This window comes from Ranitomeya variabilis, chromosome 5 (genome assembly GCF_051348905.1).
Source record: "Ranitomeya variabilis isolate aRanVar5 chromosome 5, aRanVar5.hap1, whole genome shotgun sequence".
Taxonomy (NCBI): Eukaryota; Metazoa; Chordata; class Amphibia; order Anura; family Dendrobatidae; genus Ranitomeya; species Ranitomeya variabilis.
The window spans coordinates 62,103,813-62,129,638 of record NC_135236.1 but is presented as its reverse complement, the minus strand read 5'-3'; positions in this window follow the sequence as shown (position 1 = coordinate 62,129,638).

Here is a 25,826-nt window from a genome sequence, read left to right as displayed (position 1 = left end):
CGCATCCGCTGCCCCATTGTGAGGTGCGGGGAGGAGGGGGCGGAGATCCGGCAGCGCATGCGCGGTCGGAAATCCTGACACGACGCACGAAAAAGCGTTACATGTAACGTTTTTTGGTGGCGACGGTCCGACGCAACACGACGCAACCGTCGCACGACGGTTGCGACGTGTGTCAATGCGTCGCACTGCGTCGCTAATACAAGTCAATGGAGAAAAAACGCATCCTGCAAGCACTTTTGCAGGATGCGTTTTTTCTACAAAATGACGCATAGCGACGCAGTGCACGACGTTAGTGTGAAAGTAGCCTAAGTTCCTGTGTTTGTCTGTACCCGACTCTTTGTTTTCTGGTGCGTCCTGCTCCACTTGCCTACGTGTTGTGCAAGTGCACTCTGATTTTTTGTTTTTCACCACCCTGTGGTCCTGGTCCTGGATATTTCATGTGACAATCAGCAAGTTCTGCAAATTGTGACATCACCTTTGATCCAGATTTAAACCCAGACCTGCAGCTTAGTGTATCCACCACACCACACAACGATCTTCATTTCTTCATTGTTTTTCAGATCCCATAATATAGTTTGCAAACTGATACAAGTTTAAGATTTTTCTTTTCTGGCAGTGTTCCGCCCTGTAGGCTGGATGTAAGCGTTGTGTGAATCAAGTGTTCTGCTGTCTTCACTTGCTTTAGTATATAATTTACCACTTGTCTTAGGCCGGTTTCAAACTTCCATTTATTTCCAGGTACCGGAAAAAAACGGTACCGGAGATATCCGTGTCCCTGTGTCCATATGTGTAATACTTGTGGCACATGTGTGGCAATCGGGTGTTACCTGTGTGCCACATCAGTATCACACGGACTTCCACCGGGGAAGAAGCATTACAGTAAGCGCTGTTTCCCAGCGGCTGATGCTGAAGCCGGCTCTCATCATTCTCCCCTGCTCTGCCAGCGATCGGTGCGTTGTAATAAAGTCCAAGCGATGATAGTAGGTGTCGGCTTTTGGGACTCTTATTCCCATCATCTGACACCTGCTGCCTCTAGTAACGCTCTAGTGACATCAGGAGCGGATGATCGGAGTATCCCCCAGCCGCCGCCTGCGATCTAATGAAATAAATGAATGATAAACCCGACGTGGATTCCCCCCTATTTTCTTGAACCAACTAGGCAAAACTCACAGCTGGGGGCTGCAACTCTCAGCTGTGAGATTTAGCAAGGCAACCAGCCAAGAATAGAGAATAGAGGAGTCACCACACTATTTTTTTAATTTTTTTAAAATAAATAATTAAAAAAACCTGTGTGGGTTCCCCTCTATTTTTGACAACCAGCCTTGCTAAAGCTGGGGGTTGGTATTCTCAGGCTGGTAAGGGGCCATGGACATTGGCCCCTCCAGACTAAGAACTGCAGCCCGCAGTGGCAGCAGGTGTCGGATGAAGGGAGTAAGAGTCCCAAAAGCCCCCACCTGCTGTCATTGCTCAAACTTTATTTTAACTCTCATCATTCTCCTCTGCGTGCGCTGATCGCCGGCAGAGCTCGGGAGAATGATGAGAGCTGGCTTCAGCACCTGCCACCGAGGAACAGTGCTTACAGTAGCACTTCTTCCCTGGTGTCGATGCGTGTCACACAGACAACATCAATTTGTGTTCTCCATGTGCACGTGTGTGGAATGTTTTGCCATCCGTGCCGATGGTAAAAAATGGACATGTTTTGCCCGTCGAGACATGGTCTGTGGAAATGCACTGACATGAGCGTCTCTACGTGTGTACGTGTCTCCAGTATATGTGAAAACTGTCACCACATGTACCAGAGACACGGATGTGGGAAAGAGGCTTAAGGCTGTTTTTCTTTTCCATCCAAGATACTTTTCTCTTTCTTACTGCAGATCTGTGGGTGCTGGTATGTTCTCCCCGTGTTTGTGTGGGTTTCCTCCAGGTACTCCGGTTTCCTCCCACATTCCTAAGACATGCTGATAGGGAATTTAGATTGTGAGCCCTATCGGGGGACAGTGATGATAATGTGATAAACTGTAAAGCGCTGCGGAATATGTTAGCGCAATATAAAAATAAAGATTATTATATTATTATTATTATCTGTGTATAATGATGTACCCCTTCCTCCTGCAAACTCTAAGGGCAGGTACAGACAACCGTAAGTTCTCCATCTGAGAAAAATAGTCCAATCATGATAATCACAGTCTGATCAGACATTAATCATAGTTTGATCAAATTGGGAACAATTTTTCTCAGATGTGAAGAGCTTAAAAAAAAAAAGTTTCTCCATCTTCTCCATTCAGGCAGTCCGTGATAATCGATGTCATCTTAGTGCAGACTGATGCCTTCCACAGACTCATAGAAATGAATGGGTGAGTACCATCCAGTTATCGGAGGAAAATTGTCCATACTGCAATTTTTTTATTATTTATTGGAGGAAAAAATCATACTACATGTACAGTGCCTCATTAAATAACATTGGACCAAGTGCGATATAATGTTTTAACAGATACCACTCGGACCAAAACTATGGTCATCTATATGAGCCCTAAGTGTATGGTGGAATAGTAAAAAAAAAAACTGCAGCATGCACAACTTGCCTCTGATAGCCGGATGGTATGGGTCCATTCATGTCTATGGGTCAGTGGAAAACATCAGACCACACTTGGATGACATCAGAGTGCATTTTGATTTTCGCGGACAAGACTGAAGGGTGAAGATGGGGACATTTTTTTCATTTTAATTTTCCACATCTGAGAAAAACTTATCCCAGTATGTACAAACTCTGACCAGAGTTTGGTTAGCATAATCGGACCATTTTTCTTGGATGGAGAACATATGGTTGTCTACACCTATGCTAACACTGAGATAAGAGAGACGGGAGCAGGGAAAATGGTGAGGAGCATGAGAAGACACTATTAGAGGTATATATTAGTTTTTCAGTACCACTCGGCTAGTGAAAAGATTTAGACACACTTCAAAACAGCAAAATGGTTGAAATTATTTTAGTAAAGGCTGTTTAAAAAGTTGCGGTGATCACTGGGAAACTCGCAGTGGGCAAAGTAAGTGTGGCTTCTACCCGTGCTAACGTAGCCACTGTAAGTAACCTGTTGATGTATGGCGGTAGCTTTTCTTAGGCTTCATCTTGTTGACACAATTGAGCAAAGAAATATTCTCATTTTCTTAGAAAACAATCCCTAACGTATCGGCCACAACTTACAGTAGCTTTATTCCTGAGTAACCAAAATGTGTTCAGCGTCGTGTTTGTAGTAAAGTTTTGGAATTACATTGTGCCAACATAATGGGCAATTTAAAATAATAAAACAACAATTAAAAGGACAAAGCGCTTTTTTTTCCGCTGACGGCTGCTTATTAAATACAGAACCGTGAACTCACATAGATTTTTTTTCGGAACACGCTCATTTACAATGAGTCTCACTGAGTATCAGCAATTTACAGATTTTAATACAAGAGGAGAGCAGATGTACAACGAGAGGAAATCGGCCATTATTGTCAGTATCATTCATTTATAAAACATCAGCACTGGAGTATTTACATTTTTAATTAAAATGGAAGTGCAGAGAATTAACTAGACTGTTCTCAACCGGATGCCAGGTTTTGCCAAAGTATCTAAAGTTTATGGAAACATTTCTGTTAAGACATAATAGTTTACTTCATATCTGTTTGTTCAAAGTCAAATAAATGAACGGGTGACCTAGTAATACATGGCTATGTCGGGTCCACCAGAGTGGGAGCTGCTCTTAATTTCTGCCTCTCCTCTCTTATACTTAAAGAGGGGGTCTTGAGGGTCTCACTGTGTTGAGAACTTATGGAAAAGGGTTGTATGGAGCCATGTATGGTTATACTCTTTCCTCTGCAGGACCTCAGGAATTCTTTTCGCAAACCTTGTACTCCATTATTGATGATCACAATGAGCATCTTTAAGCATTTTTCAGGTAATATCACAGAAAGGATTAACGATAAGCAGTTATTTTAGTGATGCAAAGTTACATAGTTGCATGGGTTGAAAAAAGACCTAGGTCCATCAAGTTCAACCTTTTTCCACCAATTGTTTTTTTGTCACTAAATTAACTGTAACCCACAATGTTATGTGTATTGAGGAAATCATCCAGACCTTTTTTTTAAAAGCTGTTGTAGTGTCTGCCAATACTACCTCCTGTGGGGCCCGAAACTGGATCCTATATATACACACCCAAATCCCGTTTAACCTCGCGTCCGCTGCTTGACATTGAGTACTACTGCTCAACTTACTTGTAACCAGAATACAAAAAGTCCTTCTCCTGTTCTGTTAATCATGGAAGGTATTTCATAAAACCACTTTCCAATGTAGTGATTACTAACCTGTTCTAATTTGGTGGTCCCAAAACCTGTTAGTCCAGAGAGACACAAACTAGATAGAGAATTCATTGAGGTACCTTAAGAAAGTGCTCCATGCATGAGTTTGATCAATGTGAGATCCGATTTTTTTGGAGGTGGAGAGAAAAAGTTTCTTGACCTTCTTGTCCGACAGTTGTGTGCAGCGAAACTTTCTCAGATATTATGCACCACAAGTTTGAATACTGCCTCTATCCCAATGTATTTTTCCTGTTTTCTTGTTTCTGTTTAGTTTCTTTTATAGGAATGCTAACATATTGTCCATGCATCCTGATTAAATTGGAGAGTGATTGACGCCAATTTGCATTAAGGGAAGGGGTCACAGATTGTGAGGGCAAATTTGCTTGGAGAAAGGATAATTTTTGAAGTTGGTGGTTGGAAGTAAGAGATAAAGGGAAAAGCATATTATGGGGAGCCTGAAGCACATCAACCGTCTGGGAGTCAGGAGTTGGGCATAGCATTCCCACATTTCTAGTTAACTATTGATGTAAAGAAGAAAAGGAAAATGTGGTTTGGTTTAAGAAACTTGAGACAATAAAAAAAGCAAATTACTCAAATCACTCAATTAAAATATGTATAAACTAGATGGAGGCCCGATGCTATCGCTTTAGGAGGGCGGTAATGTCACGATGGGGGCAAGCTTTGCAGCATTGAGAATGTCTCTCCCCCATGTGGTCACCCACCTATCCACTCTCTCTTTCCCCATGTGCTGACTTCTCTCGTCTGTGCTCTCTTCTTTGACCTGCCTACCCCATGTGCTATCCCCCTTGTCTGCTGTCTCTCTCCTTCCTGTTTTTAGGAGGAACCATGTTGGCTTTGATATTTCCTTTCTAACCCCTTTCTGACCTCGGATGGAATAGTAAGTCAGAGGTCAGATCCCCTGCTTTGATGCGGGCTCCGACGGTGAGCCCGCATCAAAGCGGGACATGTCAGCTGTTTTGAACAGCTGACATGTGCCCGCAATAGCGGTGCGTGGAATTGCGATTCACCTGCCGCTATTAACTAGTTAAATGCCGCTGTCAAACACTGGCAGTGTCATTTAACTAGCGCTTCTGGCCATCCGGCCGGAAATGTGCGCATCACTGACCCCCGCCACGTGATCGGGGATCATCGATGCATCGGTATGACAACCAGACATCTATTGAAGACCTCTATGGTTGTGGATGCCGGATTTCTGTGAGCGCCACCCTGTGGTCGGCGCTCATAGCAATGCAACAATTCTACTACATAGGAGCGATCTGAGGTTCCCTCCTATGTAGCAGAGGCGATCGAGTTGTGCCAGCTTCCAGCGTCCCATGGAGGCTATTGAAACATGGCAAAAGTTAAAAATAAATATTTTAATAAATATGAAAAAAATAAAAAAAATATAAAAGTTTAAATCGCCCCCCTTTCGCCCCATTCAAAATAAAAAAAATATAAAATCAAATATACACATATTTTGAATTGCTGCGTTCAGAATCGCCCGATCTATCAATAAAAAAAGGATTAACCTGATCGCTAAATGGCATAGTGAGAAAAATATTCAAAACGCCAGAATTACGTTTTTTGGTCGCCGCAACATTGAATTAAAATGCAATAACGGACGATCAAAAGAACTTATCTGCACCAAAATGGTATAATTAAAAACATCACCTCGGCATGCCAAAATGAAGCCCACACCCGACCCCAGATCACGAAAAATGAAGACGCTACGGGTATCGGAAAATGGCGCAATTTTTTTTTTAGCTAAGTTTGGATTTGTTTTCACCACTTAGATAAAAAAGAACCTAGAGATGTTTGGAGTCTATGAACTCGTAATGACCTGGAGAATCAAATTGGCAGGTCAGTTTTAGAATTTAGTGAACCTAGTAAAAAAGCCAGACAAAAACAAGTGTGGGATTGCACTTTTTTTTGCAATTTAACCGCATTTTTTTCCCATTTTCTAGTACATGACATGCTAAAACCAATGATGTTGTTCAAATGTACAGCTCATCCCGCAAAAAAATAAGCCCTCACGTGGCCATATTAAAGGAAAAATAAAAAGTTATGTGAAGGAACGGAGCGAAAAACGAAAACGAAAAAGAGAAAATACCCTGGGTCATGAAGGGGTTATAGAGGTTTTCCCAAAAAAATGTTCATTTTAAAAATTGTCTGTGTTTGACTGTGTACAAAACATACCACAGCTCCTGGGCAAGGGAGGAAGCAAAAGACAATACTGACATTACAGCAGATCACAGAGGATACATTTTGTGAGGTAAAATATTGTTTAAAAACAGTTAGTGAAATATTTTACCTGACAAAAGAAACCCTCTGAGATCCCCTGATGTAATGTCAGTATTGTTTTTTGCTTCCTCCACTGCCCAGGAGATGTGGTATGCTCCGTACATGGTCAGACACAGACAATTCTTAAAATGAACTTTCGTTCGTGAGAAAACCTGGGAAAACCCCCTTAATGTGACCGGCTTTCTCTGCCTGTAGGCACGTTGCACATCTGCCACAAGAATCATCTGAATGATTCACTGCACCTGTGCGAAATTCACGCAGGCACAGTAAATCAGACCACCACCATCATTGTGCAGACATATAGCGGTGGTCACATTAAAACGGCACATGCGCTCCTCCTGTACAAAGATGGCTGCACTCAGTGAATCATTTGGCTGATCCCGGCAGTGGCGTGTTCGCAATGGTTTTCCACTGGTGGTACCACGCAAGAGGCTGCTTACGGCATATACAGTGTGTGTGTGTGTCTGGTGCGTACGGCATATACAGCATGTGTTTGTGTGTGTGTCTGTGGTGCGTACGTGTATACAGTGTGTGTGTGTGTGTGTGTGTGTGTGTGTGTGTGTGGTGGGAATTTGGCCCACTTCTCCATAGAGATCTTCTCCAGATCTCTCAGGTTTCGGGGCTGTTGCTGGCCAACATTGAGTTTCAGCTCCCTCCAAAGATTTTCTATTGGGTCTGGAGACTGACAGACTAGGCCATTTTAGGACCCTAAAATGCTTCCTACGGAGCCACTTCTTAGTTGCCCTGGCTGTGTGATTTGGGTCATTTTCATGCTGGAAGACCCAGCAGCCATGACCCATCTCCACTGCTCTTACTGCAAAAAGGAGGTTGTTGGTCAAAATCTCAATATACATGACCTCATACTTCCTCCCTTCAATTCGGTGCAGTCGTCCTGTCCCCTTTGCAGAAAAGCACCCCAAAGTATAATGTTTCCCCCCACCGCGCTTCATGGTTGGGATGGGGCTCTTCTTCCTCCTTCTTCCTTCCTTCCATCTTCTTCCTCCAAACACATCAAGTGGAGTTGATACCAAAAAGTTTTACTATGGTCTTATGTGCCCACATGACCTTCTCCCATGCCTCCTCTGGATTAGGTCTACAATTTTGTCCCTAGTGTCCTTAGACAGTTCTTTGGTCTTGGCCATGGTGGAGAGTAGGAGTGTGATTAATTGTGTGGTTCGGTGTCTTTTCTACAGGTAACAAGTTCAAATGTGCAATTAATACAGGTAATGAGTGCAGAGTAGGAGGGACAATTAAATAAAAACGAACATGTCTGTAAGAGCCAGAATTCTTGCTGGCTGGTATGCGATCAAATGCTTATTACATGCAATAAAATTCAATTTAATTATGTAAAAATTATACAATGTGACTTTCTGCTTTTTTAGATTCCGTCTTTCACAGGTGAAGTGTACCTACGATACAAATTACTGACTTCTCCATTCTTTGTAGATGGGAAAACTTCCAAAATCAACAGTGTATCAAATTCTTATTTTCCTCACTGTACTTAGGTAAGTTGCAAACATGTAAAAACGATAAAAACAGACAAAAGACTGACTAGTGTACAGATCCCCCAGCCCACAATAAGGCTGTAAATTCCATAAATATCAGATGTAAAATATTACCGGCACAACCCAAAAGCTAGTCCCAAAATAGGGATAACATGACCCAGGCATAATCAAGGAAAACTTGTATGTGAAGTTAAATAGAAGATAGGGGGAAGGACCCCACGCATATCACCACCAAAAAAGTGGCTTCCTCAGGGTTAAGATACAGTAGAACATACTAAAGTGATATAAATATACATATAAATTATCATAAATCATTACCAGCTGTTTGGAAGCAGCAAAAAAATAAAAGCATGTCTAAATATCAGCGTTTTCCGGCACATAGTGTGCAAGTGCGAACAAATATATAATAAAACTATAAATAGCACATGCGCGGACAACCGATAATGACAATGTTTATTGATAAAGCCATATGCGCAGACTATCTAGAACGAAGTTCTCGACACACATAACGTGCAGACACAAACATTACTTAATTGTCACGAGTATAAAGATATCAAATTGTAACCGACTAGACTTTTGCAACTTGCTTTTCACAGTACCCTAGGCGTCACAATGTATTCCCTTGTATTGTGCTGCAATGTAGATATGACATATAGACAACATTGACCACGCAACAGGTATCGCAGGAAAAAGTCACTGTGTAGCTCCAGTATTGGTTATATTTTTTTTATTGGCCTTTGGCTCAATCTCGAGTCATGGTGACTTGATGTATGAACTATCTGTCTGAAGATTGATCTTGTGCAAGCCTAGATAGGTCCAACAGGGTCTTCTCCACTATTATCTTGATGCCATTGGATTGCTGGTCTTCCTCTTCGCATGGTTCCTTCCAACCAGGATGTCCTTCTCCAGTGATTGCTCTCTTCATATGATGTGTCCAAAGTAGGCAAGTCGTAGCTTGTTGATCCTTGCTTCAAGTTACATTTCTGGCTTTATTTGTTCCAAAATTGATGTGTTTGCTCTTTTTGCCATCCATCGTATTGATACCATCCTTCTCCAGCACCACATTTCGAAAGCATCGATTCTTCGTCAGTCTCATTTCTTTAGCATTCAGGTTTTGCATTCATATACAGTATTACCACAGAGAAGACCAAACTATGTACAAGCCACTTCTTCATCGTTAGTGTAATACTACTCAACTTAATTACCTTGTCCGGTGACCATCGTTGATTTGCCCACATTTATTCCCCTAATAACTTCCGGTGTCATCACTGCATTAGAAATATGTTCCCAAGGTCATTATTTATCAGCTATTTACCTATGTACCCTTTCAACCTTCCAGCAATGTATTTCGTGTACTGTGAGATAGCGCTCACTGTCAATAGCGTATTGGGGAATACTCGCTTGGCAGCAGGATAAACATAGACAGGCACGTTTTTTCACATAAATAGTCCATGTGGTTTATTATCCACTCAGCATAAACCACGGAAGGCCATGTTCCACATCACAGACCTCACATAATACTTAACACTTCACAGTATACGGCTTTGAAGCACAGTCAGTAAACATGCAGGACCTTACTTTGTCCAGTTGTCCTGGGTGACTGCATGCTGCACAGTTCAGTAACTGACCTTCATTAAGGCACATAGTCCTTTCCCCATACCCGGGGTTACCTCGAAGGAGCTCCTGCTCCACAGACTGACTCCATTGTCCTCACCACAGGTGACCTGTCCGGGTGATATTCAGGACGTCCTTCGCCCGGCTGGGACCGTCCAACACCCCAGGCCACCAGTACCAGAGTCCCACTTCATGCTCTTTGGGGAGTCAACACTCCCAACAGTTAGGCTTCCAGGACCTTCCAGCACAGAACCACTCAGATCCACACTCAGAGAGCATACAGAAACCTACAGGACCATGTGACCCACACCCTGGTCACATTATGTACCTGTAACCACTCCCACAGGTGAAGTATGGATCACATGGGCTGGTCATGTGATCCTGACATCATTGCAGGTCCTCAAATACCCGCACTGCCAAATAGGAAAAAGGGGTACAGTGAGCACTCTCACCCAGTGGTGAGGTATGTAGGTAGCCAGACCCTCCCATCTCTCATAGCTACCCGCAACCCGGACCCAGATTCACTTAAACAACATCTTAGTGCTCATGTGCACCAAAGACCAAATACTCCAGGTTGCATTATAGGGAGCATCTCCCCATATCAAGGGAGGCTTACAGCGCAGAAGACCTCCTCCTCTGCGACACATACTGGCCTTTCACCACAATGCCGGACACTGTCTCACTATCCCCATTACGCCTCCATGCATGTCCTGGGGAGCACATACAGGGCCCCCTAGCTATAAAAGGGCTCACTGGATCACAGTACTAAGTAACATAAATCTAATTTTGTCTTTTTTTTTTCAGAAAAACTCATATTGACAGATATTTTACATAAAGAAGTAGAAAAACTTTTCCTCTAAACAAAGAGAAAAAAATAAGACTCCATGCTACCTAATTTATTTATGTAAAGAAGCCAATCGGACTTCTCGATTGTTTCCAACAGATTGATTTTCTCCCTTCTATGAGGGACTACAATTTTAATGAAGTCATTCCGGTGAAAGAAAATCATCACTGTTCCCGGTATAATGTCACTTTTGTGGTTCGGAGCCTCCATGTCTAACCGATGTCAACCTTGGAATTGACATCTCTGTTATTGCAGCTTTTTGCTGCTGCATGGAAGAAAACCTTAAAAGATATCACCACCGACATCAATTTAAAGTTAACATTTATGGGTATTTCCAATGGGAAATGTAAGGCGAAACCGCGCTGGTCACATGTATGTGCCAATGAATACTAATTTGCTGAGATGATTCACAACTAATATTAAACATACAGCAGAAATCAATTTTTAGACGACTTCAGCTCAAAGATTCTAATAAACAAGCTGAGAATATCAGACTATATGGACATAAACAAAATATATACCCATCGAACCATAGGAATGGTGCGCTAGCAGAACAAGATTACATTTTCACAATACATTTTGGCATCCTGGGAAAAAGCGGCATTTTTATAACATAGCTATTTCCTTGTGAGGTGAAGTCTTCGCCTCTGTGCCAAAGAGGAAAAAATATATATTTTCAGGTTCTAAATTGGTTTTGATTGTTTCGTTAAAAATAACTGTTCCGGGATCTTCCTCACCACTGAATGAGTGCGCGGATTTAATGAGTTTATTGATGACCATACAGGATGTTTATGGGGCTGCAGACAAGCCCAAATTTATATCTGTGCTGCTCTAATAGTGACACCACGTTATTATTAGACTAGCTATTGAACCTGTTCTACGCCCGGGTGGCGAGCATTTATATTGGAATATGGTCTCCATCCTGGTATGTGCTGCTCCCATCCTGTCATATGCTGCTCCATCCTGCGCCCCCATCCTGTCATGTGCTGCTCCCATCCTGTCATGTGCTGCTCCATCCTGCGCCCCCATCCTGTCATGTGCTGCTCCACCGTGTCATGTGCTGCTCCATCCTGCATCCCCATCCTGTCATGTGCTGCTCCATCCTGCGCCCCCATCCTGTCATGTGCTGCTCCACCGTGTCATGTGCTGCTCCATCCTGCGCCCCCATCCTGTCATGTGCCACTCCACTGTGTCATGTGCTGCTCCATCCTCATCCCCATCCTGTCATGTGCTCCTATCCTGCGCCCCCATCCTATCACGTGCTGCTCCATCCTGCGCCCCCATCAGTGCGGGCGGCTGTGTTGAGTGCGGGCGGCTGTGCTGAGTGCGGGCGGCTGTATGTGGCTGTGCTGAGTGCGGGCGGCTGTATGTGACGTGGCTGTGCTGGGTGCGGGCGGCTGTGCTGGGTGCGGCAGCTGTGGACGGCTGTGCTGGGTGCGGTGGCTGTGCTGGGTGCAGCGGCTGTGCGTGGCTGTGGGAGGCTGTGCGTGGCTGTGCTGGGTGTGGCGGCTGTGCGTGGCTGTGGGCGGCTGTGCTGGGTGCGGCGGCTGTGCTGGGTGCGGTGGCTGTGCTGGGTGCGGCGGCTGTCCGTGGCTGTAGGCGGCTGTGCGTGGCTGTGCTGGGTGCGGAGGCTGTGCGTGGCTGTGGCGGCTGTGCTGGGTGCAGCGGCTGTGCTGGGTGCGGCGGATGTGCTGGGTGCGGCGGCTGTGCTGGGTGCGGCGGCTGTGGGTGGCTGTGCTGGGTGCAGCGGTTGTGCGTGGCTGTGCTGGGTGCGGCGGCTGTGCGTGGCTGTGGGCGGCTGTGCGTGGCTGTGGGCGGCTGTGCTGGGTGCGGCGGCTGTGCTGGGTGCGGCGGCTGTCCGTTGCTGTGGGCGGCTGTGCGTGGCTGTGGGCGGCTGTGGGAGGCTGTGCTGGGTGCGGCGGCTGTGCGTGGCTGTAGGCGGCTGTGCGTGGCTGTGGGCGGCTGTGCTGGGTGCGGCGGCTGTGCTGGGTGCGGTGGCTGTGCTGGGTGCGGCGGCTGTCCGTGGCTGTAGGCGGCTGTGCGTGGCTGTGCTGGGTGCGGAGGCTGTGCGTGGCTGTGGCGGCTGTGCTGGGTGCAGCGGCTGTGCTGGGTGCGGCGGATGTGCTGGGTGCGGCGGCTGTGCTGGGTGCGGCGGCTGTGCTGGGTGCGGCGGCTGTGCTGGGTGCGGCGGCTGTGGGTGGCTGTGCTGGGTGCAGCGATTGTGCGTGGCTGTGCTGGGTGCGGCGGCTGTGGGCGGCTGTGCGTGGCTGTGGGCGGCTGTGCTGGGTGCGGCGGCTGTCCGTTGCTGTGGGCGGCTGTGCGTGGCTGTGGGCGGCTGTGCTGGGTGCGGCGGCTGTGCGTGGCTGTAGGCGGCTGTGCGTGGCTGTGGCGGCTGTGCATGGCTGTGCTGGGTGCGGCGGATGTGCTGGATGCGGCGGCTGTGCTGGGTGCGGCGGCTGTGGGTGGCTGTGCTGGGTGCGGCGGCTGTGCGTGGCTGTGGGCGGCTGTGCGTGGCTGTGCTGGGTGCGGCGGCTGTGCGTGGCTGTGGTCGGCTGTGCTGGGTGCGGCGGCTGTGCGTGGCTATGGGTGGCTGTGCGTGGCTGTGGGCAGCTGTGCTGGGTGCGGCAGCTGTGCTGGGTGCGGCGGGCGGCTGTGCGTGGCTGTGGGCGCCTGTGCGTGGCTGTGGGCGGCTATGGTCGGCTGTACTGGGTGCGGCGGCTGTGGTCGGCTGTGCTGGGTGCGGCGGCTGTGCGTGGCTATGGGTGGCTGTGCGTGGCTGTGGGCAGCTGTGCTGGCTGTGGGCAGCTGTGCTGGGTGCGGCGGCTGTGCGTGGCTGTGGGCGGCTGTGCGTGGCTGTGGGCGGATATGGTCGGCTGTGCTGGGTGCGGCGGCTGTGCGTGGCTGTGGTCGGCTGTGCTGGGTGCGGCGGCTGTGCGTGGCTATGGGTGGCTGTGGGCAGCTGTGCTGGGTGCGGCGGCTGTGCTGGGTGCAGCGGGCGGCTGTGCGTGGCTGTGGGCGCCTGTGCGTGGCTGTGGGCGGCTATGGTCGGCTGTGCTGGGTGCGGCGGCTGTGCGTGGCTGTGGGCGCCTGTGCGTGGCTGTGGGCGCCTGTGCGTGGCTGTGCTGGGTGCGGCGGCTGTGCGTGGCTGTGGTCGGCTGTGCTGGGTGCGGCGGCTGTGCGTGGCTATGGGTGGCTGTGGGCAGCTGTGCTGGGTGCAGCGGGCGGCTGTGCGTGGCTGTGGGCGGCTATGGTCGGCTGTGCTGGGTGCGGCGGCTGTGCGTTGCTGTGGGCGGCTGTGCTGTGTGTGGCTGTGCTGGGCGCGGCGGCGGTGCTGGGTGCGGCCATTTTCTTGGTCCTGCTCCCGGAGTCGGCGCCTGCGCAGTCCGCGCTTTCCGGCACCATTTTCTTGAAGACACTGCAATGTGTCTTCAAGAAAATGGCGCCGGAAAGCGCGGACTGCGCAGGCGCCGATTCCGGGAACAGGGGGACAGTCACGGCCCGGAAGCGCGTCGGTGGAACGGGTCAGGTAAGTATACTCACCCTCCGCCTCCTGGCTCGTCCCTGCTTGTCCGGTGGAGATCGCGGTGTGCGTTCAGCGCTTACGCATACCGCGATCTCCTGGGAGCGTCGCTCTGTGCGGTCCAGACTGCGCCGGCGCTTGCGCTTGCGCAGTCTATAGAGGCTTCGGACAGAGTGACGCTCCCAGCGTTATATTATAGATGCCTTAATGATATACTTTTTTTACGGGTGTCATTAACCTCCTTAACCTTTTCCTGACCTGGCTAATATTTTTTCGAGACATGCCCGGTAGATGTCGGGAAAGATGCAGCCCATTTTGGTTCTTATTTACCAAGCAATGTTATGTCATCTCACCATAAGAACTATTATTTTGCATTGTTAGGGCTCATTCATTAGTTTTCCTCGTAAGAGTGCCATTTGTATTTCTTTATGGATAGAACGCGTACCTATGGTAATCTATGTGGTTGTTCACATGTCCAAATGTATTCATCAAGCTGAGTGAGCCGTACAAAAATACAGAGATTTGTCTTAGGCTATGTGCCCACATTGCGGATTCGTGTGCGGATTTTTCCACACCGTTTTTGATAAATCCACAGGTAAAACGCACTGTGTTTTACCTGCGGATTATCCGCTGATTTCCTACGGATTTCCTGCGTTTTTTGTGCAGATTTCACCTGCAGTTTTACACCAGCGGATTCCTATTGAGGAGCAGGTGTAAAACGCTGAGGAATCCGCACAAAGAATTGACATGCTGTGGAAAATACAATGCAGCGTTTCTGCGCGGTATTTTCCGCACCATGAGCACTGTGGCTTTGGTTTTCCATTGGTTTACATGGTACTGTAAACCACATGGAAAACTGCTGTGAATCCACAGTGGCCAATCCACTGCGGATCCCCAGCCAAATCCGCAACGTGTGCACATACCCTTATACATTCAGAAGGGGTTTTTACTAAGTACTAACCATGCAGGGTGTCCAAACTTTTGCATCTGCCCATTTTCCTTTGGTAATCTTGTAATGTGAAAGATTAAAAAATATACTGTATATATATATATATATATATATATATATATATATATATATATATATACGGTATATATATATATATATATATTTCATAAAATACACATTGAATATGTTATCTGTAACTTTAGGCCTTTTAGACACCATTTCATCTTCAACTTGATTATCTGTTCACAATAACAGTAATTTTGACCAGGGTTGCCCAAGCTTTTACATGCCTTGTTTGCTACATTAACCCTTTTAAGGTGTTCTCAAAGAATAGAAAAACGATAAATAAATAATTTAATTCCTGAATATCTTTAATTAGCAAAGCACACCCATTTTGTCTAGGAAGCCTATAATAATGATAATAATATAATTCTTATAGGACCTAAAAAAAGAGACTGGAGATACCAGGGGACATAAGTAATACGCTTATCACACTGCTGTCTACCCTTGTCTTTCTGTTCTGATACTCAAGATAAAATGGGTGCTTTGGTAAGAAAAGACCCTCACACTGCTGTCCACTATGTCTATCTGATGTAATAATGGAGATACCAAGGGTGCTGAGATAAGAATAAGCTGCTCACACTGCTGTCCACCCTGTATTTCTGATGTAATATTAGAGATACCAGGGGTGCTGAGGTAAGAAGAGGCTGCTCACATTGCTGTCTAGCTAGTCTTTCTGAAGTAATATTGGACATGCCAGAGGTGCTGAGGTAATAAGAAACAGCTAAAATGTCTGTCCACCCTGTCTGTTAGGACTAAGCCCTAACACTCACACAGAGATGAACAAACCAAGGGAGATATTAAACCTGCACATCACAGGTTTTCATACAGACCGTCTGGTCTAAACTCACCCTGATTTGCCCCTGCCTGAATGCAGAGGTTGGCACCCTAAAATTACGCAATTGCACCCCCACTCAATGTCAGGTGATCCTGAGTGTCCTTAACTGCCCCCTTAACTATACACAGAGTGTAACAAAAAACCACAACAACAGAATGTAATGCACACAGAGGGTGAGACACAGGGCTAAAGATGTGTTCACACAGTCATAAATGGATGGAAAAGAAAGGAACCTAAAATGACGATTGGTATACATGAAAACCCCCAGATCGTGAATGTAATAAAATGGGAAAAGAGCTGGGAATATGCAAAGAAACCACAGGAGAAGCAATAGAGAAAACCTTGCAAGTGTGACCCCGACCTAACTTGGAATATAGGACCAATCAATGTATAATGAACAGCGCTCCATCCAGGTGTAGAAGTCTTCAAAATACGCTTTATTAAGCCATGGTACAGTTGCAACGTTTCGACCACAACTTGGTCTTTGTCAAGCATGCTTGACAAAGACCAAGTTGTGGTCGAAACGTTGCTGCTGTACCATGGCTTAATAAAGTGTATTTTGAAGACTTCTACACCTGGATGGAGCGCTGTTCATTATACATTGATTGGTCTGGTAATATCCGGGACGGTTCCCTGGATGTGGAACAGGCGCCCCAGAACAGTGAGTGCTGTCAGCCTTTGTTTTTCTTTGCTAACTATATGTTTTTCTTTGATAACTATATGTTTGGAATATAGTCAACAAACATGGGCACACTACATGTGCCAAGAGAGTATAGGTAACTCCTCACAAGACGTGATAGAACAAACCAAAACGAGTAAGTGAAAACACTTTCACAGAAACAACACAGCAAAGCAAAGACAATAGGATTATCAGTAGCTGGACAGAGACCACACAGGCTGTGGTCCAACAGAGAGGAAAACTGATCACTTAGCCAGAAGTCACCGGATCGAGTCCTGGAGTTCAACTATGACACTCTCTTTCTGATGTAATATTGAAGATATCAGGGGTGTTGAGGTAAGAAGAGCCAGTTACACTCGTCAATTCCGTGTCTCTCCACGGCATTGACTCTATACATTAAGTAAGTATTATTCATAATTTATTATTAGCTAATTTAGCCTGCTAAGGGTGATCTGTTCCTAAATACAGGACGGGTGTGGGCTTAATGCCTGGAGGCAGTCTATGTTTGATATAGAGACATTTCCCCTTACTGTATTGGCACATGCACTTTAAAATAGTATGAAGTTATACTAAATACAATGTGATCATTAGACAATTTTATTATCTACATAATATGGATTTGCACATTGGTATACATTAATATAGGATGTTTTATAGAGTCTTTAGCCACACGTGTCTCTCACATCAGAAGTCACTAGAAGTTTTTATCAATGTTTTGTTATTGAATGTTATAATAAAAGTTATTTTGGTTGTAATTGATGTTGTTTCTATTAGTGCTTACTTCTGTTCATTTAATCACCCACTTAATAGAGGGGATTTGATTGTAACAGACGGATTTAGAATTGTTTAGCACTGTATAATATAGTGGATCTTTGATTGATGATATCAAAACAGTGATCCGTATGTCATCCGTAGGCAAGGTGTGGCTGCGTATTTTGCGCATGTAAACCTCCGCATGTAATCCGTATGGCATCCGTACAGTCAGATTTTCTCACAGGCTTGCAAAATGGACATAGAATGGATCCATGGGCTCAAATATTCTTGAAAACATATATACAGTATATATATATATATATATATATATATATATATATATATATATATATATATATACATATATCAGTGAGACACATATACTGTATATATCTATACAGTACAGACCAAAAGTTTGGACACACCCTCTCATTTAAAGATTTTTCTATATTTTCATAACTATGAAAATTGTACATTCACACTGAAGGCATCAAAACTATGAATTAACACATGTGGAATTATATACTTAACAAAAAAGTGTGAAACAACTGAAAATATGTCTTATATTCTAGGTTCTTCAAAGTAGCCACCTTTTGCTTTGATGACTGCTTTGCACACTCTTGGCATTCTCTTGATGAGCTTCAAGAGGTAGTTGCCACAAATGGTCTTCCAACAATCTTGAAGGAGTTCCCAGAGATGCTTACCACTTGTTGGCCCTTTTGCCTTCACTCTGCAGTCCAGCTCACCCCAAACCATCTCGATTGGGTTCAGGTCTGGTGACTGTGGAGGCCGGGTCATCTGGCGTAGCACCGCATCACTCTCCTTCTTGGTCAAAAAGCCCTTACACGGCCTGGAGGTGTGTTTGAGGTCATTGTCCTGTTGAAAAATAAATGATGGTCCAACTAAACGCAAACCGGATGGAATAGCATGCAGCTGCAAGATGCTGTGGTAGCCATGCTGGTTCAGTATGCCTTCAATTTTGAATAAATCCCAAACAGTGTCACCAGCAAAGCACCCCCACACCATCACACCTCCTCCTACATGCTTCACGGTGGGAACCAGGCATGTAGAGTCCATCCGTTCACCTTTTCTGTGTCGCACAAAGAAATGGTGGTTAGAACCCAAAATCTCAAATTTGGACTCATCAGACCAAAGCACAGATTTCCACTGGTTTAATGTCCATTCCTTGTGTTCTTTAGCCCAAACAAGTCTCTTCTGCTTGTTGCCTGTCCTTAGCAGTGGTTTCCTAGCAGCTATTTTACCATGAAGGCCTGCTGCACAATGTCTCCTCTTAACAGTTGTTGTAGAGATGTGTCTGCTGCTAGATCTCTCTGTGGCATTGACCTGGTCGCTAATCTGAGCTGCTGTTAACCTGCGATTTCTGAGGCTGGTGACTCATATAAGCTTATCCTCAGAAGCAGAGGTGACTCTTGGTCTTCCTATTCTGGGGCGGTCCTCATGTGAGCCAGTTTCTTTGTAGCGCTTGATGGTTTTTGCCACTTCACTTGGGGACACTTTCAAAGTTTGCCCAATTTTTCGGACTGACTGACCTTCATTTCTTATAGTAATGATGGCCACTCGTTTTTCTTTACTTAGCTGCTTTTTTCTTGCCATAATACAAAGTCTAACAGTCTATTCAGTAGGACTATCAGCTGTGTATCCACCAAACTTCTGCACACAACAAATGATGGTCCCAACCCCATTTATAAGGCAAGAAATCCCTCTTATTAAATCTGACAGGGCACACCTGTGAAGTGAAAACCATTCCCGGTGACTACGTCTTGAAGCTCATGAAGAGAATGCCAAGAGTGTGCAAAGCAGTCATCAAAGCAAAAGGTGGCTACTTTGAAGAACCTAGAATATAAGGCATAATTTCAGTTGTTTCACACTTTTTTGTTAAATATATAATTCCACATGTATTAATTCATAGTTTTGATTCCTTCAGTGTGAATGTACATTTTTCATAGTCAAGAATATTCAGAAAAATCTTTAAATGAGAGGGTGTGTCCAAACTTTCGGTCTATACTGTATATTTATATTTCATACAGCGCTTGATAGCTTAAAAGCCGGTAATTCAATTGCCGGCTTTTGCTATCTCCTTATCAAACCCGACAGGATATGAGACATGGTTTACATACAGTAAACCATTTCATAGCCCTTATTTTTTTTTACATATTCCTCACTAATGAGGTTAGTAGAGTGTGGGTGCATAATTTGGGGGCTCTAGCTTTTAAAATAAAGGGCTAAATCATGGAGAAAACTGGTGTGGGCTCCTGCGCAATTTTCTCCGCCAGAGTGGGAAAGCCAGTGACTGAGGGCAGATATTAATAGCCTAGAGAGGGACCATGGATATTGCCCCCCCCGGCTAAAACCATCTGCCCCCAGCCACCCCAGAAAAGGCACAACTGTAAGATGCGCCTATTCTGGCACTTAGCCTCTCTCTTCCCACTCCCGAGTAACGGTGGGATATGGGGTAATAAAGGGTTAATGTCACCTTGCTAATGTAAGGTGATATTAAGCCTGGTTAATAATGGAGAGATGTCAACAAGACACCTCCCCATTATTAATCCAATAGTAGTAAAGGGTTAATAATACACACACATGAAGAATAAAGTATTTTAATGAAATAAAAACACACATGGGGTTGTTACATCTTTATTGTACGCTTAATCCACCTGAAGACCCTCGTTCTGTAAAAGGAAAAAAATAAAAAAGCAACAATATCCCATACCTCTTCGGCGCTCAGTCATGTCCCACGCTGTAAATCCATCTGAAGGGGTTAAATAATTTTACAACCAGGAGCCTGCTAATGCAGCTGTTGCTCCTGCTTGTAAAAACTGGGGAATGAATGGAAAGCAGGGGAACGTAGCATCCTAGACATGTGGTGCTGCGCCCTGCCCCCATTTCAGCTACTTCTAATCTGGTCATTACCTCTTCCTATATAAATTGTTTGCGATTTGGATGTTTCGCCCCCAGCAGTTCGCCCCCCCAGCTCGCCCCCAGCAGTTCACCTGTGGGTACATTTACTTCACCTGTGGGAAGTTATACCATTCAGCTGCCATACCATCACCCCAGAGGACAACTTTAAGCAGCGTCAGTCCCTACTGACTGAATACCACAGGTGGCGTCATGAATAGGGTTGAGCGAAACGGGTCGGCCATTTTCAGAAGTCGCCAACTTTTGGCAAAGTCGGGTTTCATGAAACCCGACCCAACCCCTGTGTGGGGTCAGCCATGAGGTCGGCGATCTTCTGAATCTGGTATCGGAATTCCGATACCGAGTTCCGATATGTTTGCGATATCGGAAATCGGTATCGGAATCCACATTTAAGTGTAAAATAAAGAATTAAAATAAAAAATATTGATATACTCACCTCTCCGACGCAGCCTGGACATCGCCGCTGGTAACTGGCATCTTCCGTTCCTAAGAATGGCGCTTGAAAGACCTTTCAATGACGTCACGGCTTGTGATTGGTCGCGGCCGCCCACGTGACCGCTCAGCGACCAATCACAAAGCCGTGATGTAATTTTCAGGTCCTAAATTCCTCATTCTAGGAATTTAGGACATGAGAATTACGTCACGGCTTTTGATTGGTCGCTGAGCGGTCACGTGGGCCGCCGCGACCAATCACAAGCCGTGACGTCATCGAAAGGTCCTTCACGCGCTCATTCTTAAGAAGGAAGGCTGCCGGAAAGAAGCAGGGCGCGTCCGAGGGTGAGTATATACCTAATAGGAATATACTCACCCTTGGCTTCTTTCCGGCAGCCTTCCTTCTTGAGAATGAGCGCGTGAAGGACCTTTCGATGACGTCATGGCTTGTGATTGGTCGCGGCTGCCCACGTGACCGCTCAGCGACCAATCAAAAGCCGTGACGTAATTCTCATGTCCTAAATTCCTAGAATGAGGAATTTAGGACCTGAAAATTACGTCACGGCTTTGTGATTGGTCGCTGAGCGGTCACGTGGGCCGCCGCGACCAATCACAAGCCGTGACATCATCGAAAGGTCTTTCAAGCGCCATTCTTAGGAACGGAAGATGCCGGTTACCAGCGGCGATGTCCAGGCTGCGTCGGAGAGGTGAGTATATCAATATTTTTTATTTTAATTCTTTATTTTACACTTAAATATGGATCCCAGGGCCTGAAGGAGAGTTTCCTCTCCTTCAGACCCTGGGAACCATAGTATCCCATTGCACTGCATTGGGTTTCGTGTTTCGGCCGACCCCGACCCCGACTTTTTTATAGTATCGGCCGATTTCACTCGACCCGACTTTTGAGAAAGTTGGGTTTCGTGAAACCCGACCCGATCCTATAAAAATAAAAGTCGCTCAACCCTAGTCATGAACAAACTTTATTCTTAAACTCCCTTTAAAGACCTTTCCCTTTACTTGGGCACCCAGGGCCACAGACCAAATTGCAGCCACCTTGATGTCTCCTTCAAGTACCAGATCCGGTACCGAGTACCCCATTGCCCTGGCAGGTGATTCAACTTGGCGTCACAAACAGGTTTTCCCCGGGGGCGAATTGCTGGGGGCAAACTGCTGGGGGCAAAACATCCTATAACCAAATTGTTCAGACCTTTGACCCTGCCAGTGAAAGATTTGTCTTCCTGTGCTATGTGCTAAAGATAATTGGTTAGAGTAGAGTTGTTGTAGAAGTTTTCTGTGGTTTGCTGTAGTACTTGTGTGTTTTTCTACTGGTCCCTGTTCCCATTTAGTTTATTCCGCCCTGTCCCTATACTTCCTATTGTTGGATAGTGCTTTTGAATGATAGAGGTTTACTGTCATCCCTGTTTTGCGTTTGTGCCTTGTTTACATTACATTTCTGTCCCATGCCTCATGGTGTGGGGAGGGGACAGATCAGGGTTTAACAGAAGCATAGTAAAGTTGGAGACTCTGACCTGTCTACCTTCAAGATTACCTCGGGGACAGTGATAGTAAGGTTCCCAGTTCTAGTTTGAGGCCCCCCCTTCCTTATTGAAGGCTGTCACAGTGCGACATACAGAGAAGGTGATACTGTAAATAGATACTGGGGATCCACTGAATGGTAGAAAACGGGTTTTAATCTTCCATTTTACTTATTATAGAGCATATGTGCTGCCACTCTATTTACTAGCCAAGTGCAGCGCTCGAACATCTCTGCCAGTCCCATTTATAATGAAAGGAAAAACCACATGATAGGGAGAGCGACCTTCATATTCTTTCATGATCCAGTGGGGGTTATATTCTATTCTACTCTTATATTTGTATCCCATGGCATTCCAAACCAAACTTTCACTTTACAAAAAAAACCACATCTATACATTTTTCCCAGATGCTTATGTGATTTTAACAGGAAATACTCATTATTACCGGTTTTAGTCTGTACTAAAATGCTGTTTTCTTTATTAGCACCATATATTTTTCACCAGTGAATGAAGAGACCTTTAGCATTTGTTTTCCTGCGACCTATATTACTGAATGGCTCTGTTTAATAAATATACTGCGCATTTCATGCGGCGTAAAGTGAAATAATCAATGTCTGAATCCATTCCTGTAAATAGCAGAAAGATAGAAATGGATAAATATCTCCCATTTTCTATTTATCCTGTTATATTGAAGTGAAAAGGCCATCACACGCGGAGTTAGTTTAATTTGTCTTTCAGTCTGCATTGTGAAATGGCCGCTCTCTGTACAGGAGGCAGCACAGCCGCTCAATACCATGAACTGTGAACTGCGGAGAGAGCGCTCTGAAGTCACGCAGAGAGTCAGACACAAGGATTTTTTTGACAGCTATTCATTTATACTTTTCTACCTTCCTCCAGTGTCAGCATCTCATAATCTCATTTATTTGTTCGACTCTGAAAAGCGAAGTCCGGACATGAATGTGCAGCAAGGTAGTGACAGGATTATTAATAATTAAACATTTCCCAAAATTTCTGCAGATAAAGCTTTTTGCTTTTTCAGTATTTGTTTGCCCTTTTCCCTTCATTATACTGTTTACGAGGAGCGATGCTACTATTTTTCACCATCTTGTTTGATTAATGTTAGCAAGAGGAGTTAAGATTTTCCCGATTCATCTACTGCACGGGTTTATTTTCTGGTGGAAGAAATATTCTGCTCATATGCTATAATGTTGTTTTTAACATATTTCCACTATAGCCATTTTTTTCTTTATTGCTTCTAATCTCCCCTTCTTCTAAGACCACGTTCACATGTTCAGTATTTGGTCAGTATTGTACATCAGTATTTGTAAGCCGCCAAAACCAGGAGTGGGTGAAAATGCAGAAGTGGTGACGTGTTTCTATTTTACTCCTTAATTGTTCCACTCCTGATTTTGGCTTACAAATAATGCTTGTTTTTTCAGGAAAATTACTGTTAAATAGTGGTATCTCAGCCGGTTTTGCGCCATTTGCACTACAACTAGATAAATATATGCAATTTATTTAACCAATAGCAATTTTATTTTTTTATATCACCTTTTCACACATGCCAACAGCAGACTCAGGAAAATTACTGGTAAATAGTGACATTTGCGTATATCAACAGGCTTTGCGCTAGTTGCAGAACTGCTAGATAAATATACGCTATTTCAACAATAGGCAAGGAATATTATTCAGCTCTAAAAAGATGTTTAGTATATGCTGGCACTGAGGAATGTTTTTTAGCTGTAAAAATAGAGCAGTTTAGTATATGCTGGTACTAGGGAATATTATTCATCTCTCAAAAAATATTTAGTATATGCTGGTGCTGAGGAATATTATTTTGCCCTCAAAAAGAGCTGTTTTGTATATTATGGTACTGGATATGAAACCCTCTCTCTCTACTCTCACAATTTGCTCCTACACAATGCACAATGCAACCTAGCAGAGATCTGCAGCATGTACTTGCAATGCTAGCACCCTACCTGCTTTTCCCTCTTCCTCATGTTAAATCTCTCACAATTCTATCTTAACCTAGAAAAGAACTAATATACACTCTAAGTCGCTCTTAACAGAGCTTTTTGGACTCAGAGACTCTTGGTATCCACTACTGTCTCTCTCCCTATGCTTACACTACACTCTCACTATGCTGTTTCCACATGAAATGTGTGCAAGAAGGCGCCGGCATGGATTAAATATCCCCCTATGACGCTGTAAGGCCAGCCAATCACAGTAATGCCACAACAAAAATGGCAAGTTCAATTATTGAGTCACTGCACACACACTATGGAAAGTTTTTTTTTGCTTTAGGTGAATATTTATTGAATAAACGGTGATGTGTAAAGCGACAGCTGACGTTTCGGCCAGAACATGACCTAAAGCAAAAAAACTTTCCATATTGTGTGTGCAGTGACTATAATTGAACTTGTAGTTTCGGGGCCATTGGTCCCTTTTCACTAGCACCATATATTCACACCATTTTGTCGAGTGCTAACCATTAAATACTATACAACAACAAAAATGGCGATGGCATTACTGTGATTGGCAAGCAAGCCCAGCATGTTCATTGGCTGCAAATAAAGCACCAAATATGCTGGGCGGGTCACTTGAATAGGTGAATAGCTAATTACTTGCAGAGTAAGAAATAGCCCGAATAGCATACTATTCGTGCAAGTAACGAATAGTGCCAAATATATTCACTCATCACTAGTCAGAAGTAAGGATTGGATGCAAGTAGATTATCAATGAAGGCTGTCAATTGAACCTTATGGTCACATAATGGATTTAAGTGGAAGCCTTGTGGTTCTTGAAAGGACTTCCTTGGACAGGCTTTGCGTAATCCATTGAATCTAGAAGATTCTAGTGGAATGCTGGCCTTTATCTTTTATCTCCTATACAAGGATCTGGATTTACACAGGGGCCCCTAGATTATTAGATTATAACCTCGGAATAGCCACCTGTCCTCCATGCCAGCTGGTCTTCACTTCTGTAGCAGGAATCCTGGGCACCTTTGGCAGCCACTAGATCCTCAGCCGTTATGATGCGTGGCCAGAGGATTCCGAGTTCAGAAGTGAAGACTGCCATGGAGGAACAGACTAGATGCCAGACCAGGACAGTGTGACTCGTATTGCTCACCTCTAATAATAGGTATGCAGGATAAATAAGTTAGATGATGTAAGGGACAAATAAAAGGGACTTTGGGTACAGAATCAGTCTTGTAGTTCTACCAAAGAAAGAGACACATCATTGCTTAATTTTCTGTAGCTACGTAGATTAATGTGGTTTGCTCACTTTTTGCTAGACAGATCTGTTAAATGACTCTATGTCATAGATCCTTTGGCAACCCAATCCAGTTGTCATGATCCGTTCCATGGTTTAGTCCTGTCGGCGGATCATGTCAAGGGTTAACTTTGCACTGCCTCACTCTGGGTTCAGGTTTGCTATTTAGCTTCCAGGCATCCTGCTAGTGGTGTCAGCTATAGTTCTGCCTTCGACGTGTGAACCTGACTCTGGTAACCCTTGATTTG